This window comes from Aquarana catesbeiana, linkage group LG03 (genome assembly GCF_042186555.1).
Source record: "Aquarana catesbeiana isolate 2022-GZ linkage group LG03, ASM4218655v1, whole genome shotgun sequence".
Taxonomy (NCBI): domain Eukaryota; kingdom Metazoa; phylum Chordata; class Amphibia; order Anura; family Ranidae; genus Aquarana; species Aquarana catesbeiana.
Window position 1 is genome coordinate 604400861 of NC_133326.1, and position 21447 is coordinate 604422307.

The 21447-nt window shown below is 45.3% G+C and overlaps 1 long non-coding RNA gene across 2 annotated transcripts in view; it reads left to right on the forward strand.

The window, feature by feature from the left end:
- Window positions 1-21447, forward strand: part of LOC141133055 (uncharacterized) — a 161119-nt gene extending 139672 nt beyond the window's left edge. Inside the window, exons 4-6 of one of the 2 annotated variants that reach the window (XR_012243004.1) lie at window positions 16988-17091; window positions 17160-17295; window positions 20514-21447. This is a non-coding gene — a long non-coding RNA (uncharacterized lncRNA). The remainder of the gene's footprint in view (window positions 1-16987; window positions 17092-17159; window positions 17296-20513) is intronic. The other variant, XR_012243003.1, reaches the window with a different exon arrangement.

The window sequence follows — 21447 nt, forward strand, 5'->3', positions numbered from 1 at the left end:
TGTGCTAGTATACTAGCACATTATGAAATACTTACCTGAAAACGAAGCCCTCCAGCGGCCATCTGATTGGCCGAGCCATGAGCCGCATGCATGCGGGAGTCACGGCTGTGCCACAGCTTTCTCATTGGATGGCACACCATCCATTGAGAGCACAGGGCGCAAGCACTGCTTAAGTAAATATCTCCTAAACGGTACATGTTTAGGAGATATTTACCGTACTTACAGGTAAGCCTTTATATTGGCTTACCTGTAGGTATAAATCAACAAAAAAAAACTTTACTACCACTTCAAAATCCACAAATCACAGAATAAAAAGAATCATTTTTTGGATTACAGCAAATACTGTACTGTCTTTTGGAGCAGCTATGAATTGTGGCATTAACTGCATTAGTTTATGACATCTATAAATCCCATAGCACTTTAAGTAAACATTGATGCTCAAACTTGTGAAACTTGAAGCTTTAGAAAGGAGCAGATCTAGAGCAAATCCTTTGGGAGGGTGTAAGGATCTGAATCTGCCTATGTACAATATCTAGAATATTTTAGCTGCACTGCCTCGTGCTGCCGACTGCAGCTCTGTCATATCCTCTTCCTGCTCCATCACCATGGCTAGGGGCCATCCTCCTAATTTTATGCACTACCGGATATGTCCCCTGTAATCTGGCCTAAATTATAATGCTGTTGCTTTTTGCAAAGTAGCCACAGTAGTCCATAGATTAGGGTGACCAGACATCCACGGTTTAAGGTCCCTGGATTGAGGACACTGTCCCCGGTTTTGTCCCCAGATTGGATTTGAGCAGGGGCTGGGGCAATTTCAAAGACAGTCAGTGCAGAATTATGAAAAAAAAAATCTGAATTACATCCCCCGCTCTGCCGGGGGTATTTTTTTCATTATCTGTGCCCCTTTCTGATGATCATGTGCTGGTTGGAGCAGAGAGAATATTTCTTCAGTTTCGGGTGCATGCCCGTTCCGCTCCTGCTCGCATGCTCTTCTGCCATGGCTCAAGTCCCGGCCAGCCACCTGCCCATCTCCTTGCCTTCCCTGGCGGAGTGATCTTCCTCCGCTCCCCACCCAGTAGTAGCTGGGGATCGGAGCGTAAGGCTTGACAGGCTGTGAGGCGGGCGGCGACGAGCAGAGAGTCGCTAATTGCCGCCATTACTAGTAAAAAAAAAAAAAATGTCCCTGGATTTCATTTAAAAAATCTGATCACCTTACCATAGATTCTAATGCTAGCCTTTCCTGACTTTGTCTGGTTTGCTTTCAGTAATGCCTGCTGGGAAACAACCGTGGCTAAAGGCCCCATATTCTTTAACAAGGTACTTAGTCCTCTGGCCTCCCATACACAGCCCTGAACTGCTGGTGTGTACTGTACCACCTGCAATGAGGGCATGCATTGCACTGATATCCATTATTCTAGGGAAACCATTCAGGATCATTTTTGCTTTTAAAGGCTTACTGAGAATCTAAGGAAACATCAGCAACAAGCTGATCTATAGGGCAATCTGGAAGGTTTTAATCAGAATGAATCTACTTTCACGCCTTTCATACCCTAGGGGCTCTTACTGGTAGCTCTGAGATACTGAGAATCTAGTCTGACACAGCTACATTCCAGGGTGCCAGAAAGAGCATTCATATCTCTTCCTGTCAGCATGCTGCTTCCTCCATCCCTCTGCATCCACTGATACTCCAATATCTCACATTGCCACTGTATCATATCCTTAATCCTCCCTGTTCAGATTCCTAAAATAAGCCACAATGGAAGTTGACATGCATAGTGGGTCAGGAATGGAGGCACAGACCTTACTACCTAGGGTGGCAGAAAACGTAGAAATGTCTTTGGCAGGGGTCTTGAGACCTGGCATTAGAGCAGCCCTTTTCAACCAGGGTGCCCAGGCACTCTGGGGGTGCCTTGGCAAAATGCCTAAAAATGTATCAAAAATTGTATACAAGCCAGCAGGTGGATGAAGCCTGCCTTTTATGTACACAAAGCCACAGGTTTTCAATATGTGTCATAATGACTTTCTAGACATTGGCATCCTAATAAGGAGGATGTCTGTTGCCTCCACAGCATCCTTGTTTGACCCTCTTGTGCCCCTCTCCCTCAGAACTGGGGTGACATTTATAGTTAAGGTGTAGAGCTTCTAAAAATAAAGTCCACAGAAGCTCAATCCAGGAACAGATATCCAATACAATTCAATATGACAGATATATGACAGAAGAGACCATCACCGGTGTTCTGACGAGAAGTGCCCTCCACCGAATAGTGCCCGCGCATGCACAGGACGGAGCTGAACTTTAGCTGATTTGCCAATCAGCTGGAGTGTTGTGACCAGGGCGCAAGCGCACATCGTAGGAGGCATCTCTCGATGGGAGATACCATTTCATGGCCAAAATTGAAACCTATACAAACAGTGGGGGGAGATCGTAGTTCTCACATTGTGCTTCACTGTTGCGGGGTGGCTTTACAGTGTGCTGATGGTCCGGTTTTGTCTGTGTTGCAGGGTGGGTTTGCTGTTTTGAATGGCTGATTTTGCCTGTGTGAAAGGGCGGTTGCAACACAGACAAAACAAGCTCTTCAACACAGCCACTAGCCGCCCTCCAGCAGCAGCGATGCACAATCTGAGAACTGCAGTCTCCCCCGCTGTTTGTATAGGTTTAAATTGTGCCTGTGAAATGGTATCTCCCATCTAGAGATACCTCCTATGTTTGCACATGCGCCCTGGTTACGTCAGCCCAGCTGGTCGGCAATTCAGCTGTTGTGCTGTTCCATACAGCGCATGCACAGTACATCCCGGGCCCTATTCAATGGGGGGTGCTTCTTGACAGAACACCGGCACCCAATCACACAGCCGCTTACCTTTCTTAGTGGGCCCTCATCACAAAGGCCACATCAGCGTGCATATGATATATAGGAAGCCCATCAATCTTCATGCACCATATTCATGTAGCAGCAGACCGGATAATGTATGTAGTAAACCCAGGTACAGCTCTCCTTGTTCAGTATATACACTCAAGCAGTATTCACCACATATATAACATCCCATGTGGATAAAAAGGAATAAACTTCGATACGCAGTATGTAAGAACAGCGTTTTATTTCATGTAAAAATAGGGGAAATAAACTCACACAGTTACATAGTAGGTGAGGTTGAAAAAAGACACAAGTCCATCAAGTCCATCCTATGTGTGTGATTATATGTCAGTATTACATTGTATATCCCTGTATGTTGCGGTCATTCAGGTGCTTATCTTATAGTTTCTTGAAACTATCGATGCTCCCCGCTGAGACCACCGCCTGTGGAAGGGAATTCCACATCTTTGCCGCTCTTACAGTAAAGAACCCTCTACATAGTTTAATGTTAAACCTCTTTTCTTTTAATTTTAATGAGTGGCCATGAGTCTTGGTAAACTCCCTTCCCTCTCATTTTAAACAAGTAAAAATCGCTTGTGTTTGTTTTTTGAATCCAGCAATCCCCACCAGAAAGATGGCAGCTGCGTCCCAGCATGCACTAATGTCTCGTTGCCATCTCCTCCCTACGACGTTTCGTCACAGAATGACATCATCAGGGGTGTGGCTAAACGAACGCTCAGATGAATTATATATGCGGGACATGTTAATTGCAATGCGGAAGTGGGCTGCGTTCCAGACGCCAGATGTGATGAAAACAATCGTGGCCATTAGAACAGCAGTGCAATTTATATATATTTGTTTTTACTAGATCAACAACTTAATTAAAAAAAAAAAAGATCAGACTAGCTTTTTAGCTTTATAATGTGCACAACAAGTGCACAATAAGGAGATATAAAAAATCTATATAAAAATGATGTATAACATTCAGACACAGCGCCATCTTGTGGATAAGGAGAATATCACACTAAACCTTATACTGTATATATCAGGGGTCCTCAAACTTTTTAGACAGGGGGCCAGTTCATGGTCCCTCAGACTGTTGGGGGGCCGCACTATAGTTTAAAAAAACATGAACTAATTCCTATGCACACATCTTATTTGTAGTGCAAAAAAAAAAAAAAAAACAGGAAAAAAACAGTACAATATTTAAAATAAAGAACAATTGTAATCAATATGAACTTATCAGTATTTTACAGACTCCCCTCATTACAGAACCACTCCCAATCACAGACACCCCCTCCCCATCACAGACTCACCCCATAACAAAGCCCCCCCATGACAGATCCCCCCATCACAAACTCCTCTCCATCACAAAGCCCCACATAACAGATTCCCCCCATAACAGACTCCCCCATATCACATACTTCCCCCATCACAGACTTTCCCCATAACAGATTCCGCCATCACAGATCCCCCCATAACAGACTCCCCCATCACAGATCCCCCCATATCAGTCCCCCCCATAGCACAGACTCCCCCATCACAGATCCCCCCATATCACAGATCCCCCATAACAGACTCCGCCATCACAGATCCCCCCATATCAGACTCCCCCATCACAGATCCCCCATAACAGACTCCCCATCACAGATCCCCCCATATCACAGATCTCCCCATCACAGATCCCCCCATATCACAGACTCCCCCATATCACAGACTCCCCCATAACAGACTCCCCCATCACAGATCCCCCATAACAGACTCCGCCATCACAGATCACCCCATAAGAAACTCCCCATCACAGATCCCCCCCATATCACAGATCTCCCCATCACAGATCCCCCATATCACAGATCTCCCCATATCACAGATCCCCCCCATATCACAGACTCCCCCATATCACAGATCCCCCATCACATATCCCCCATCACAGATCCCCCCCATATCACAAACTCCCCCATATCACAGATCCCCCATCACATATCCCCCATCACAGATCCCTCCCATATCACAGACTCCCCCATATCACAGATACCCCATCACATATCCCCCCCCATATCACAGATCCCCCTATATCACAGATCCCCCCATATCACATATCCCCCCATATCACAGATCCCCCCATATCACATATCCCCCCTATATCACAGATCACCCATATCACAGATCCCCCATCACAGACTCCCCATATCACAGATCCCCCCATATCACAGATCCCCCATCACAGATCCCCCCATATCACAGAGCCCCCCATATCACAGATCCCCCATCACAGATCCCCCCATATCACAGACTCCCCCATATCACAGATCCCCCATCACATACTCCCCATCACAGATCCCCCCCATATCACAGACTCCCCCATATCACAGATCCCCCAACACATATCCCCCCCATATCACAGATCCCCCCATATCACAGATCCACCCATATCACAGATCCCCCATCACAGACTCCCCATATCACAGATCCCCCCATATCACAGATCCCCCTTATATCACAGATCCCCCCATATCACAGATCCCCCCATATCACAGATCCCCCATCACAGATCCCCCCATATCCCAGATGCCCCATCACAGACTCCCCATATCACAGATCCCCCCATATCAAAATAAAGAACAATTGTAATCAATATGAACTTATCAGTATTTCACAGACTCCCCTCATTACAGAACCACTCCCAATCACAGACCCCCCCCCCCTCCCCATCACAGACTCACCCCATAACAAAGCCCCCCCATGACAGATCCCCCCATCACAAAGCCCCCCAACACAAACTCCTCTCCATCACAAAGCCCCACATAACAGATTCCCCCCATAACAGACTCCCCCATATCACATACTTCCCCCATCACAGACTTTCCCCATAACAAACTCCGCCATCACAGATCCCCCCATAACAGACTCCCCCATAACAGACTCCCCCATCACAGATCCCCCCATATCAGTCCCCCCCATAGCACAGACTCCCCCATCACAGATCCCCCCATATCACAGATCCCCCATAACAGGCTCCGCCATCACAGATCCCCCCATAACAGACTCCCCCATCACAGATCCCCCCATATCACAGATCCCCCATAACAGACTCCGCCATCACAGATCCCCCCATAACAGACTCCCCCATCACAGATCCCCCATAACAGACTCCCCATCACAGATCCCCCCATATCACAGATCTCCCCATCACAGATCCCCCCATATCACAGACTCCCCCATATCACAAACTCCCCATAACAGACTCCCCCATCACAGATCCCCCATCACAGATCTCCCCATATCACAGATCCCCCATAACAGACTCTGCCATCACAGATCACCCAATAACAGACTCCCCATCACAGATCCCCCCCATATCACAGATCTCCCCATCACAGATCCCCCATATCACAGATCCCCCCATATCACAGATCCCCCCATATCACAGACTCCCCCATATCACAGATCCCCTATCACATATCCCCCATCACAGATCACTCCCATATCACAGACTCCCCCATATCACAGATCCCCCATCACATATCCCCCCCATATCACAGATCCCCCCATATCACATATCCCCCCCATATCACATATCCCCCCCCATATCACAGATCCCCCATATCACATATCCCCCCTATATCACAGATCCCCCCATATCACATATCCTCCATCACAGACTCCCCATATCAAAGATCCCCCATATCACAGATCCCCCCATATCACATATCCCCCCTATATCACAGATCCCCCCATATCACAGATCCCCCATCACAGATCCCCCCATATCACAGATCCCCCATCACAGATCCCCCCATATCACAGATCCCCCATCACAGATCCCCCATATCACAGACTCCCCCATATCACAGATCCCCCATCACATATCCTCCCATATCACAGACTCCCCCATGTCACAGATCCCCCATCACATACCCCCCCATATCACAGATCCCCCCATATCACAGATCCCCCATCACAGACTCCCCATATCACAGATCCCCCCATATCACATATCCACCCTATATCACAGATCCCCCCATATCACAGATCCCCCATCACAGATCCCCCCATATCACAGATCCCCCCATATCACAGATCCCCCATCACAGACTCCCCATATCACAGATCCCCCCATATCACATATCCCCCCATATCACATATCCCCCATATCACAGATCCCCCCATATCACATATCCCCCCATATCACAGATCCCCCCATATCACAGATTCCCCATCACAGATCCCCCCATATCACAGATCCCCCATCACAGACTGCCCATATCACAGATCCCCCATATCACAGACTCCCCTCATCAATATTACACTGCCGCCCCTTGTATAATGTCACAGCACTCTCACTCAGCACTTACCTGTATCACGCAGGACGCGAGGCATGGTAGGTCCGGACTGAGGGCGGTACTTTGGAAGTGAGGGGCAGGTGATTGTTTCCAGGGTCCACCCCGATGCCTAGTAACCAATCACCTGCTTCTTAGCACAGAAGGTCCTTTGTCAGGGCCAGTCATGTTTCCCGTCCTGTGTGATGGAGGTAGCAGAGGGCAGGGGGAGTGCTGCGATGTTAAAGGGGCAGTCCGCGGGCCGGATAAAAAACGCTGGAGGGCCGGATTCGGCCCGCGGGCCGTAGTTTGAGGACCCCTGGTATATATGGTGAACTATTATAAAGTCTATTAAACATCAATACAGTAATAAAAAACTACTAGATTAAAACCAACAAACAGAAATACTAAAAACGAATCATATTTCAATTTAATCAAACACAATATCTAGTGGGACCATTCACCATGCATTACTAATGAATGCATTCACGTCCCATTTTATATTCATGCCGTAGGGGGCTATATGTTTTGGCCTTAAAGATTCATTGAGTCTCCAATTTGGCAACCCCTCTAGTCATATGGCTACCCTTCAGTTTCCTGTAAGTTGTCAATGAAAAAAATGAAAAACACAGTCCCTTTTAAACTTCTATTGTGATGGGTCGCATAATGATGCGAAAGACTGCTTTGGGTAACCATTTTTGGTATTAGTGACATGTTCTTTTAGTCTCGTTTGAAGCTGATGTATGGAGCAACCTATGTGTTCCAAACCACATGGACACCTGTGGCCAGGATCTAACTATCCTTCCACTTTACTGTATTAAGGATATTAATTGCCTGCGTGGAGTCACGCAAGAATGAAGGTGTTTGAATAACTAGTGGTTGCAAAAAATGATCAATGTACTTCCCCACTCGGGAAGCAACAGAATTGATGCCACTAATAATCGGCCTTCCCGGGGGGTGTACAGGATCCTTGTGTACCTTAGGCAGGTTATATATCACAGGTACACGAGAAGCAGCTGGGACCAAAAAGTATTTCTCCTTTTTGGATAAGATCTTATTTTGGTACCCCTCTTCAACCAAGGATATAAGTTCCTTTTTATATTTGGCTGTGGGGTTCCCGGCCAAAGGGACACAGGCGTCATGGTCGGATAGTAACCTGGACATCTCCAACTTATAAGCCTCAGAGTCCAAGATCACTATCCCCCCACCCTTATCCGCGGGTCGCACAACTATGTCCCTATGTTCCCTCAGAAGCTCAAGGCAATTTTTAACCATGTGCTTCCTCATATTCTTCTTTGACTGAAGTTGCTCCAAATCCTTAGCCACCATATCCCTAAACACTGAGAGTGAAGGGGCCAAACTACCGGGTGGATTAAAAATGGAAGCATTGGCCAAAGAGGTATTCCTAACTCCTGAGCCAACAGTGACGTTAGTCCGGAATGGATTAGTAATCAAATAGCGTTTGATATTTATCTTTCGAACACATTTGTGGAGATCAATAAAGGTCTCAAACTTGTTGAGTGAACGTGAAGGTACAAACATGAGACCATGATTCAACACATATCTCTCTTCGTTGGAAATAGAGGCGGTGCTCAAATTGAAGAGACCGGAGTCCTTCAAACCCTCCTTCTTTTTTGAGTGGACCCATCTTCCCCCTCTGGCCCCTCTTTTTGATCTATTAGTCTTTTTGTTTTTGGGAACCCCCGTGGAAAAAACGATTGTTTTGATGAATTGGACCCCCCTGCCAGGGTATTCCATTTCCGGGGTATTTGGTGATATATCTATCCTCATCATTCCCTTCCCTCAAGAGGGGATTAAATCTGTTAGAGGTATTAATGGAATTCCCATAACGAGGGAAGGAGCGTCTACCCCTCCCTCTTCCTCTACCCTGACCCCGAGGGACCCCCCTGAATGGGGATATTCATAATATGGAGTTCCATTTGGGCGTGAAGGCCCCGAAGTATGTGGAGGTTGGCCTTGCGGTGGTCCCTGAGGCCCCACACCCACATTACCCTAAGCCCCGATTCACACAGGGGCGGCACGACTTGCAGGTCGCCTCAGCGAGGCGACCTGCAAATGTCTTCCGTGGCGACTTGCAAAACGACTTCTGTATAGAAGTCTATGCAAGTCGCTCCAAGTCGCCCCCAAAGTAGTACAGGAACCTTTTTCTAAGTCGGAGCGACTTGCGTCGCTCCTATTAGAACGGTTCCATTGTACAGAAAGGGAGGCGACTTGTCAGGCGGCTAGGTCGCTTGACAAGTCGCCCCTGTGTGAACCGGCTCTGAGTTGCAGGCACTCCACCCCCTGTTCCCTCTCTACTTTGCCATTTAAAGACTTTATTACTTTTATAGTCAGAAAGATTCCTAAGATATCTTTTCTTTTTCTTTGTTTTCTGCGCCACTTCCTCTTTCTCCAAATGTCTTTTTAAATTATCAGATCTTTTAATATAGTCCTCACTTCCTTTATATGGATTGAGTTTCTCTTTAAGAGAACTAGTTTCCTAATCCAATTTCAATAGTTTTTGTCTCTTTTTGTTGAGCATAAAGCCCAATAATGCTACCCCTGCCTTATTAAAATACTGATGCCATCTTTCTGGTGGGGATTGCTGGATTCAAAAAACAAACACAAACGATTTTTACTTGTTTAAAATGTGAGTTTATATCCCCTATTTTTACATGAAATAAAACGCTGTTCTTACATACTGCGCATTGAGGTTTATTCTTTTTTATCCACATGGGATGTTATATATGTGGTGAATAGTGCTGGAGTGTATACTGAACAAGGAGAGCTGTACCTGGGTTTACTACATACATTATCCGGTCTGCTGCTACATGAATATGGTGCATAAAGATTGATGGGCTTCCTATATATCATATACATGCTGATGTGGCCTTTGTGATGAGGGCCCACTAAGGAGGGTAAGGGGCTGCTTCCTGCTCACCACTGATTGAATTGTATTGGATATCTGTTCCTGGATTGAGCTTCTGTGGACTTTATTTTTATAAGCAATGCACCTTAACTATAAATGTCACCCCAGTGCTGAGGGAGAGGGGCAAACAAGGATGCTGTGGAGGCAACAGACGTCCTCCTTATTAACTGATGACATCATTGGTTGTTAAGATGCCAATGTCTAGAAAGTCATTATGATGCATATTTATAAGCACTGCAACATAATTATATATGCTGTTTATTGATTTTTCTTCAACATTGTGCCAGCTGCTGCTATTTTATTGTCCTTTGTAGGAGAACTTCTAACGGCAGCAGATCTTTGTTTATTTTATACTGGGGTGACATTAGCTGACTGGTGGAGAGAAATTGAGGGTGAAGAGAAACATAGGAATACTAGTCAGCACCAGTGTGGAAAAGTGTATTTGCTTTGGAAGAATAAATCACCTCTAACGTTGGGTGTCCTACATGTAGATGTTTCTGCATTATGTAAAGCTGTCAGAATAGTTTTTTACATTTTAGAATGGGGTGCCTCGAGACTGTCCATAATTTTAAAGGGTGCCTTGACTGAAAAAAGGTTGAGAAACACTGCATTAGAGTCAGAATGCAATATTTTTTATTTCTTTATTTAGTCAAGGCGACAAAAGGAAAAGTAAAGATAGACAGCCAAGCATAACATATCCAGGACAATAGAATTGCAGCTTCCACCATGATAATATACCACAATGCATACAGTGTTATCTTCACGTATGGCTGAGTAAAGAAAAGTTGCCTGAGATGGAGTGGTTCATAATAAGGCCAGCAAACACGGTTCAAATCTCAGCCGGTCAAGCAGGCCGAGATTCGAACCATTGATGGGCAGGCTGAAGCCTAGAACACACAGGCTGAATGTTGACCAGCATCGGCCTGTTTAATAGAACCCGGCTGACATTTGGCCCGTGTGTACGGCAGCCGATCCGACATTCGGCCAGCTTCTGTCCAAGGCTCATGACAGAAAGAGGTCTGTCGACTGGCTATGGATCAGCGTTCTCAGCCACCAGCTAAGAGTGCTGACCGGAGGATCCTGGCGGGGAGCCGTCCCCCTGTCAGAACACAACAGTGCCGTTCGCTGTACTAACATTGGATTGTTAGTACAGCTGCTCCAACCTGAGCTGTGAGGTTTGCTTTGTTCACCCAACCTAGCAGTGTGTACACGGCTTGAATGTACCAAGCTGATTGATTGTTCATCTTGGGTACAATCAGCTTACCGGATTTGCTTCCGATCATCGCAAACGACTTCTTTAGCTGCTAGCAATTGCCACTGTCTTCCCTGCCCACTCCACCCTCCCCTGCCGAGAGCAGACAATAGCTCAGCTGAAGGAAAGAAATTTGCACAGTCTATGGCCTGCCTTAAGCCTCATACACACGATCGGATTTTCGTCTGGGAATTGTGTGATGACAGACTGTTTGCCTAGTACGCTCCATCAGGCAATTGTTGGCCAACTTTCCGCCAACAAATGTTGGATGGCAGGCTAGTAAATTTTCAGCAGACAGTGGTCTGTTGTCAGATTTTCGTATTGTGTGTACACAAGTCCGTCATACAAAAGTCCAAAATATAAACACACATGCTCAGAATCAATGCTCACCAAACACGACATTAGCAGAAGGCGCCCAAAGGGTGGAGCTCAAGAGCTGAAATTCCACGTAGTACATCACTACGTTCGTGTTTGTTGACGGACAATTGTGTACCGTTTGAGAAGTTCCTGGCACACGCCCTTCAGACAAAAGTCTGACGCTTTGTTGGCCAACAATCCGATCGTGTGTACGAGGCTTAACTCCATTAACAGAAAAAAGAGGTGTCTCGCCATCCGGGACAAAAAGAAAAAGTCCTGTGGGTAAAAAATGTTTTTATAAGGGGGAAATATAGTGAATTAGAATATAGGAAGAGAAATAGGGATAAAGAAAAGGAAAGAACTCAATTTAAGTGTTTAAAGTTATGTAAAGGTGATTTTTTTTTCAGCTTTGGATTTTGTGGGGAAGGTTCACACCCTCTTTCAAGTTTTCATTGCTGTCTGTGTCCCTATTTGCCCTGGTGTCTACTGTTACCGAGTCAAAAATTGAAGGGATATCTAAAATTTTAGAGTTGTCGCCCAAGAATAAGGTGAGTGTAAATCATCCAATGGGGGACAATGACCTGGCGTCAATTACCCATAATGGGAATTTACCTCACGTTGGGGAAATTTTCTCTCATTTCCTGTTGCACCTCCAGGACAGGAAGTAAAGGAAAATCTCACTAGCAGGACGCAGACAGAAGAAAACAACCTGATATCCCTTCTCTACTTTATCCAAAGTTAAAAAATGACTATGCATACACTGTAAGTAAATGTACATACAGTATATGATGAATAATTACTGTTACTTTGTTAAAATGTATTTTTTTTTTTTTTTTGCACACAAGTCCAGTCAATCTGTTTCTGGGGGACAAAGATAATGCAGTTTTGGAGGAGATAGCTTTTCTATCACAGAAATAATGAAATGAGATAGCTGGTGACTGTGCTCTAAGGTTAAATGATATCGGTCCATGCATGGAGAGCTCCCTCTACAGTTCTCTGTAGATAGCCACATGATCAGGGAGTAATCTGTTGAATATTGCTAAGAATTGCAATAATGTGATTTCAGTAGACAGATTTAGAGGCGGTTGTATGAAACGTATGATACAGAAAAACTTAAAAGAATATCAGTTGCTTTTGGCAACAATACATGGGTAATGTAAGCAAAGCACAGATCCTATTAGGAAGGTAGGTAAGGAAGGCAGCAGACATTTTGAAGAAAATATTATTGGGCACTATTTGTACACCATTTCAGACCTACCTTTGGGAGCATATACACCATTTTCCATTATAGGTATACAGGAGCAAGCTTACTGGTGAACTAGAAAACTGGCCTTTAAAAGTTTGGCCGGAATGATGTGTTTTTGGGCAAATTTTCTGAACTGGAGCAAGTAGCAGAAGAAAACGCAGAAGAAAATAGTTATCCGCAGTGAAAACGACTTGAGCAAACCGAAGCATCAGAATGGGGAAGAAAGGGGATTTAGACCTGGTTCACACCTATGCATTTTTTAGTGCGTTTTCAGTTTTGCAGAAACACACTACAGTTCATTTAATGTGGTTTGCTATGGATGTAGTTCACATCTGTGCATTTTATGGAAAGGGCCAGGGATTTTTTTCTGGTTTTTGGTTCCATAGACTTCAATGTGTATTGAAAAAGCCAAAATGCACCTGGAATATGCAAACTGCAACCTGCATAGGTGTGAACCAGCCCTTAAGTGACTTTGAATGGTTGTTGATGCCAGACGGGCTGGTCTGAGTATTTCATATACTGCTGATCTACTGGCATTTTCACGCACAACCAGGTTTTACAGAGACTGATCCAAAAAAGAGAAACTATCCAGCGAGTGGCAGTTGTGTGGATGAAAATGCCTTGTTGATGTCAGAGGAGAATGGGCAGACTGGTTTGAGATGATAGAAAGGCAACAGTAACCACATTTACATTACAACCAAGGTATGCAGAATACCATCTCTGAATGCACAACACAAGCAGATGGGCTACAGCAGCAGAAGACCACTAGGGGTGGTACTCCTGTCAGCTAAGAACAGGAGACTGAGGCTACAGTTTGCACAGGCTCATCAAAATTGGACAATAGAAGATTGGAAAAATGTTGCCTGGTCTGATGAGTCTCGATTTCAGATTCAGATGGTAGGGTCAGAATTTGGCGAAAACACACCACCAATGGTTCAGACTGACGGTGGTGTAATGTAATATTTTCTTGGCACACTCTGGGCCCCTTAGTACCAATTGAGCATTGTTTAAATGCCACGGCTTACCTGAGTATTGTTGCTGACCATGTCCATCCCTTTATGACTACAGTGTACACATCTTCTGATGGCTCCTTCCAGGAGGATAATGCACCATGTCACAAACCTCAAATCATCTCATCACTGGTTTCTTGAACATGACAATGAGATCACTGTACTCCAATGGTCTCCACAGTCACCAGATCTCAATCCAATGGAGCACCTTTGGGATGTGGTGGAACGGCAGATTTGCATCATGGATGTGCAGCCGACAAATCTGCAGCAACTGCGGGATGCCATCATGTCAATATGGACCAAAATCTCTGAGGAATGTTTCCAACACTCTGTTGAATCTATGCCACAAAGAATGAAAAAAGTTCTGAAATAAAATAAAAAGTGGCCGGTGAGTGTATAGTCCATTGTCATAGTGGCATTCATCAGTAAGATTATTTATTTTATTTTTTTACTGTGTTTTTTACCTCCTTGTAACATCCTCCACAAACTCCTGAACCTCTTCTTTTTCCCCTCATTGTTTCCAAGCAGTGCCTGTTAGTTTTGGTCATGTTCCCTGCTCTATGCACACTATAAATTCTATAGTCCATAATCCATCTCAGGAGTGAGCAAGACAGGGTAGCTAAGCTCCTACTTACAGCAGGACCATGGAGAATGAACATAGTCACCTGCTAACAGGACACAGCAACATATAAAAAGGGAATTTGGAAGAGGCTGAGAGCAATAGAAAGTACTTTTCTGTGTTAAAATACATACTTGAATAGAACGGTTTTTAAACCAGAGTTTAGTGTCAATTATTTTAATTTTTTTTAATATTATAACAGGATTTATATAGCACCAACAGTTTGTACAGCACTTTACAATATAAAGGGAGACAGAACAGTTACAATACAGTTCAATACAGAAGGATTAGGAGGACCCTGCACACAGAGCTTACAATCGAAAAAGGAGGGAAAGGTGGTAAAATGTAAAAGCTGTAGTGGATGAGCTGATGGAGGTGGTTGGTTTTCCTGAATAAATTAGTTTTCGGGAGATTACTGAAAGGTGGACATGGTAGGACAGATTGAAGTAGGGAGCTCCAGACGATGGGAGAAGTTCCGGAGAAGTCCTGAGGGCAAGCATGAGTGGAGTTGATGGGGGAGGTAGAGAACAGGAGGTCTTAGGAGGAGAAGAATGAACGATTTGGGCAATATGTCGAGGTTAAGTTGTTGATGTAGCTGGGGGCAATGTTGTGGATGGCTTTGACGTTGTAGTTACTATTTTGAATTCTATATGTTGAGTTAGTGGAAGCCAGTGGATGGATTGGCTTATGTTATGTATATGTACATATATATAATGTAAGAATTACATTATGCATTTACTTTTACCCACTGGATAGGCAGTGCTGGCATCGGGTCCTCCAGCATCCAAGCCAAAAAGGCCAAAGTGTGCACACCTCCCCCCTATTCATTCAATAAAAGCAATTATATGTAGTCAAGTAGTGGACCCTTTGAGACCTAATGGTGACCTCCAGCGTTAGGGACAGCTGACATACTTCTGTGTAGTTACAAGGCATGGTGGGTGTAATGCAAGGTAGATTGATGGGCGCCAGACACTTCTTGAATGCAAAGAGATTTATTGTCTCTTAAACAGAACTGGGGGAGAGAGGGTTAGGGCCAGGACAATTTTTAGTAGATGCAATGTTAATTAGCAGACTCTGAGACTTCTATAGGCAGACAGCCATACAGGGAAGGGCATCCAGCTAGACACCACATCTGCATGAGTAGGACCGCTGTCTCCTATGGCAACAATCTTGTAACAGTTTCTAACACCATTGCAATGAACTCCTCCACTTCTTCTACAACCTCCTATTGTAGAACTTCACTCAGCTGAGCTCCCAGTCTTCCACTAGACTAACAGATCCACTTGCCACTGGATCCCCTGAGCTCTTCCAGTCTTCACACTCAGTATCTTCCTCAAGCGTCACCCCTGCATCCCTGCTGGGTCCCTAGCTTGGCATTCACAGATACTCCTCAAGCAACACCCCACTGGCCTGCTTGGTCCCTGGCTTGGCACACAATAATGCTCCGCAAGTGTCACCTACACTGGCTGGGTCCCTGGCTTGGCAACTGCTGAAGTTTTCCTAATTCTTCACCGTCCCTTTACTGGTGAGAATACTGATCAGGTGCTTGCTTCATCTACTCACAGTGGTCTCTGGTAGCAAAGTGGATGGTCCCTTAGTGGTGACAGCTTTCCCCTCTACCTCCGACCACAGCTGGCTCTCCAGCCAGCAGAACCGTTGTTTCTGGTCGGACTGCAAGCCGCAGTCCCAACCCTGCGCTGCTCTCTTGCTTCTGGATAGGCCCTCAGACAGCCTAGCAGCCAGATGTCTCAGGATAGGCCCAATGCTTATGGCCTAGCAACACGTCCACCCAAACAGCCGTCCAGGTGGCACAGACCCCGATCACCTGACTCCACCCAAATAAATAGGTTCTCCCAGCAGGTCAAGGGACCCAAGAAAATCCCTGCCCATTGGCTGAGACACCCCAACCATTCCTAATCTGTCCTTGCAATGTCCTTGTCTTATCTAATGTCACCAGACACCCGGCCATCTAGTGACAGAGGAGAGAAGTGCAGTAATTCTAGAGTTAGGGTGGAATCAATTGATCTCCTATCAATTGGCCAAGGCAACTATCACTTGGCAAATAAATTTAATAGCAACCCTGCCTAAACATCAGGGTGCTACATGTAATTTTAGGTAACCATACACTTTAAGATTTATTTAAATAAAATGTGGTTCTCCTAACAAATTGGGCTTTGTCTGTACCTTGATAAAGAGATCCATAGCAGCCCAAAAGCATTTGTGTTGTAATATTGTTGTTTCTGTTTAATGAAGAGTAAACTCTAGAAGGATTATTGATGTCTATTGGTGACTTTTGATATATTAAGAAAATGAAATGGCATTATCAGTTTTGTTTTTTTTCTAGCACCTTCAATAAACTCTTAGTAGAGTTTGATCTGATCAGGATTCGCTCTCCAATTACAGATCATAGTGGCACACGGAGAAGAGGAGAAGCTGAGAGTGCCGGCGGAGGACCCAAGGAAAAGAAGGATCAGGGCTGCTCTGTGCAAAACCATTACATAGAGAAGGTATGACGTGTTTGTTGTTTTTTTTTAATGCTTTTAACTGTACATTCACTTGAAGGCTCCATTCACAGGGCCAAAGTAGCCCAGGTGCAGCAAGTATACAGTGGATATCTGTGGCCAAGAGCCCAGGTGTTTGCGGACAGACTGCCCAAGTCTATGACAGGCTGAGAAGATCTGTGGTTTCAGCACATCGAGCAGTTACATGTGGTAAGGGACACATGATTATCCTCGGTCATCAAAGTGGTGAGGGATTAGAACCATTGTCAGATTTTTATTCCTGCGTCCCCATTAGGAAAATTTGAAATAGTCATCAGTGTCACCGGGAATGACAGAGAGAGAGAGCAAATCCATAATTTTATCAGAACTGGAATAGAGAGGAAATCTTTCAATTAGGACACTTGTTCTTGTGACAACTGTCACTTCCTGCTTAGTCTCTCTAGGCTATGAAGGGAAATCTCGTTAATGAGAGACTGAGACAAGAAAAAACTTTGCATACTGTACGTCCAGCTGTGATTGCTGCAGGTGATCACTGGCTTCGCGAACAGACAAATAGCTGAAGATGCTGACAGCTCGTCATTTCAGTGTGAGGGCTCAATGGCCACTGCTATCCGCATGCAGCTGTCAATCCCCACAGCAGGAATCATTCAATTCCTGCCACTGGGATTTGCAGCTTAGCAAAACGCCTGTATGAATGGTGCCTAAAGGATAGGAGGGTGTTAGTTCCGCCTTTAGGACCAGTTCACACCACATGCATAAAAAATGCATGGAAAGTAGCAGTGGCGGCTGGTGCTCAAAATTTTTTGGGGGGTGCAAACAAACTGAAAAATACTGAAACCCCCCATCAATTGCAGTCTCACTGTGCCCATCAAATGCAGCCATTGTACCCATCAAATGCAGCCACTGTGCCCATCAATTGCAGCCATTGTGCCCATCAAACGCAGCCACTGTGCCCATCATAAGCAGCCACTGTGCCCATCATATGCAGCCATTGTGCCCATCATATGCAGGCATGTGTGCCCATCATATGCAGGCACTGTGCTCATCATATTGAGCCACTTGTGCCCATCATATGCAGCCACTTGTGCCCATCATATGCAGCCACTTGTGCCCATCATTTGCAGCCACTTGTGTTCATCATATGCAGCCACTTGTGCCCATCAAATGCAGCCACTTGTACCCATCATATGCCGACCTCCACTCCAGCGTGTGTCTCCTCTTCTCCTCTTCCTAAGCGCCAGGCATCCAATAGGGTGGCCTGGCGCTTTGGTTAATTATGAAACAGGTCTTACACCCTGCCTCCTCATTGGCGGGGAGGAAGGTTAGTGTGAAAATAGTGGAAATTTATTCGCTATCGTCACACAATTGGGTGGAATCAGGGCGCACTCTCTGCGCCCTGAGCCCACCCTATTTTGAAGCCTATTAGAGCCTGTGGCTCGATCAGGTGCTTCAAAAAGTACCACCCCTCCCACCCCCGCCATAGGAATCTATGCGTCCGGCGTCCTGAAAGGGTCCAGGTGCATGGATGGGGGGGCGGCGCCCGTGTGCCCACAATGCACGGGCCTCCACTGGAAAGTAGGTTATATGATTTCCAATGGCAGTGCGTCAGTTCTAGGGCTTTCTAGTTTCAGAAAAAAGTAGAACATGCTACATTTTTCCTGCACTGGACTGTACTGGAACACAGTAAAACGCATAAAAAATGCACCGGAATGCACTGGAAAGCATAAAAAATGGATCAAAAATGAACCAGACCCCAGTACAGTGAAAAAAAAACAGGAAAAAAAAAGAAAAAAATGCACTGGAACGCACCAAAAACGCATTAAAAATGTGCATGCAGAAACGCATCTGGAACGGATCTGGAGTGCGTTTTTGTGGTGTGAACCAGCCCTAAAACTGTTATTTGTTTTTATTTGATTTGGATAATCTGCTACTTCTTGATGGAATTATATGGAAATTTTTTTTTTTTTAACGATTTGATTCCTTTTACATTTTGATTGTAAGACATTGCTTTTTTCACCATTCAACCTTAATTTGGCAGAGGAGCTAGAGGCAGTCCGAGCAGGCCTGCACTGGCCATTCGGGCACACTGGGCATTGCCCGGGGGGGGGGGCGGGGGTGCTGGAGCTTCCGGGCTGCATGTCCTAACCTGTGTCCCAACCACTGCTCAAAACTATTGGTTGCCCGCCTTAGCATCCTAGCAACTAATAAGGTGCATGGAGGCCCCAGAAAATGTAACTTCCTCCTCCAGCTGCTCTGCCTTATAGTGTTGCCTTCCTATCTCAGCTTCCGTTCCGACTGCTGAGAACGAAGCTGGGAACAGTCAGAGCCTCAGAGTGGACCTGCTGGCTGGCCTGGGACACTGCTAATGACTGCGAGTTAGGGTAGTGTACTGGCAACAAGCAAGTTCCCTCCATGCTCTTTCTGAGTACAGTGTATGGTGAAATACCTGCACTGCCCCGGATCTTAAAAAAAGGAAATTAATATAAAATAATATTAATATAAAAATAGTGAAGAAAAATAAAAAAAATAGAAGAATGGTTGAAATGTAAATGACAAAATCAAATGTGACTGTGTGCTAAGTGCTGCAACTCAAACAGCCTGAATATTCAGCTCATAAACTTGTGGATAAAGTAAAATTGCGCAACCAAATACAATAGTATATCTGAAAAAAATACAGTTTAACTGATGTGTGTATTCAAGTCCATGCTGTGCTCCAATAAATAAACTGTGATGTTGAACACTCAGGATAAGGCTTGAAACTTCTGTTCGGAAAATATGATAAGAGAGGCTGCTTACAGGATGAGGTGGATCTCAGATTATAGAGATCAAACTCAGCCTCATGGTGCAGTACTCTTGTTTAAAAGATTTATTAAAAGCTTGACAGGCACTGACATCCAAAGACAATGAAATGATTTTCAAACAGCCGCGGCTCAAGCCAGCCAGCTGGTGCTTGGTAACGTCAAGAACTGGTGCTCCACCCGATGCGTTTCCCCATACAAGGCATCGACTGGGAACGGAGGCTCTCTGAGTATACCCTGCCTTTCAGCTAGCGCCACGCTCTTTTGCCAAGCTTCTATAACAGTTCCTCTGCAGAGTGATTGGTGGTCTGCTCCCTCTGCCTCCAATCACCGCAGGGAGATTGAGAAACACTTTCAGCTACAGATCCATTAGCCAATGCTGAGAGGTCAGGACATAAGAAGGTGGCCTGCACTTCAGCGCATGGTGCTTTGGACTGATGTGATATGACACTCATACTACAGAGAACATGCGAGTGCAATAATTTGTTGTTTTTATTTTTGTCAATTAGGAAGTTAGGATTGATCTCCTTTACATTAAGGTCTGCTTAGTAATCCTCCCACTGCAGTATGTCACCTCTCACGGCGCTGCTCAGTCTAAAATGCCCTTCCCTATTTTTTGTCCCAATCCAGGCTTGACTCAGAGTGACAGCAATCTCTGCCATAGGTAGATTTGGAGATCCGTGATAGTCATTCACAGAGCACTCAGTGATAATCAACTAAACACAACAATTGGAGAAGAGGCGTGGAGGTGATCGTTCCTGGTGAGACGACGATTGAGGCCCATACAGATTTATATTGGATGCCTATAAACTCCTTATAATCTGGCAGCCTAGACTTTTGGTGAGTGCGCATTCCATGTTTGGTGAATGGGAATGAATTGGTGGCATCCTTTGCGGAATATTGATGCACATGGACTTTTCAGACTATTATATGAATTTGAGTGACTTTTTGGTTAATAAGGATTAATATATATGATTGTGCTATTGTGATTTTTATCATTATAATTTATAATTTAAGTGCTGCAATTACTGTTTATAATTACATAGCCTTGGTCAGTGGCGGCCCGTCCATAGGGGGCGCATGGGCGCCAAACCCTCAAAGCTGGTCATCAAGAAAAAAAATAATAAATTAACTAAAAAAGGTCCTTTAAAAAAAAAGGTCCTTTAAGTGCACTGCGTATGGGCGCCGGACGCAGTGCACTATGGGTAGCCTGACGTCTATACAATCACATGATTGCAGGCGACACGCTTCATTTGGCAGGTTTTGTGAGTGCTTGTGGCGCAAAGCTGTCTGCCACAACACTCCCATCCTACAGTCAGTGTCCTAGTTGTGGGGATTTCTATTGACACCGCCGTAAGACATGGGCAGTGCTTTCCCTGGAGGCGCGCCGTCATTTTCGGTTTCCCCTGGCCCCGTGTCTGCACTATGGAAGAGAGTGCAAACACAGGAGGATTCGCAGCCTGATCCACAACCCAGTAAGTGCCGGGCTTCCCGCAGGGGGTTCTTGTCATCAGTACTGCGAGGGGAGTCTGTGGTGTCAGAGACACGAGTCCCACAGGCGGGG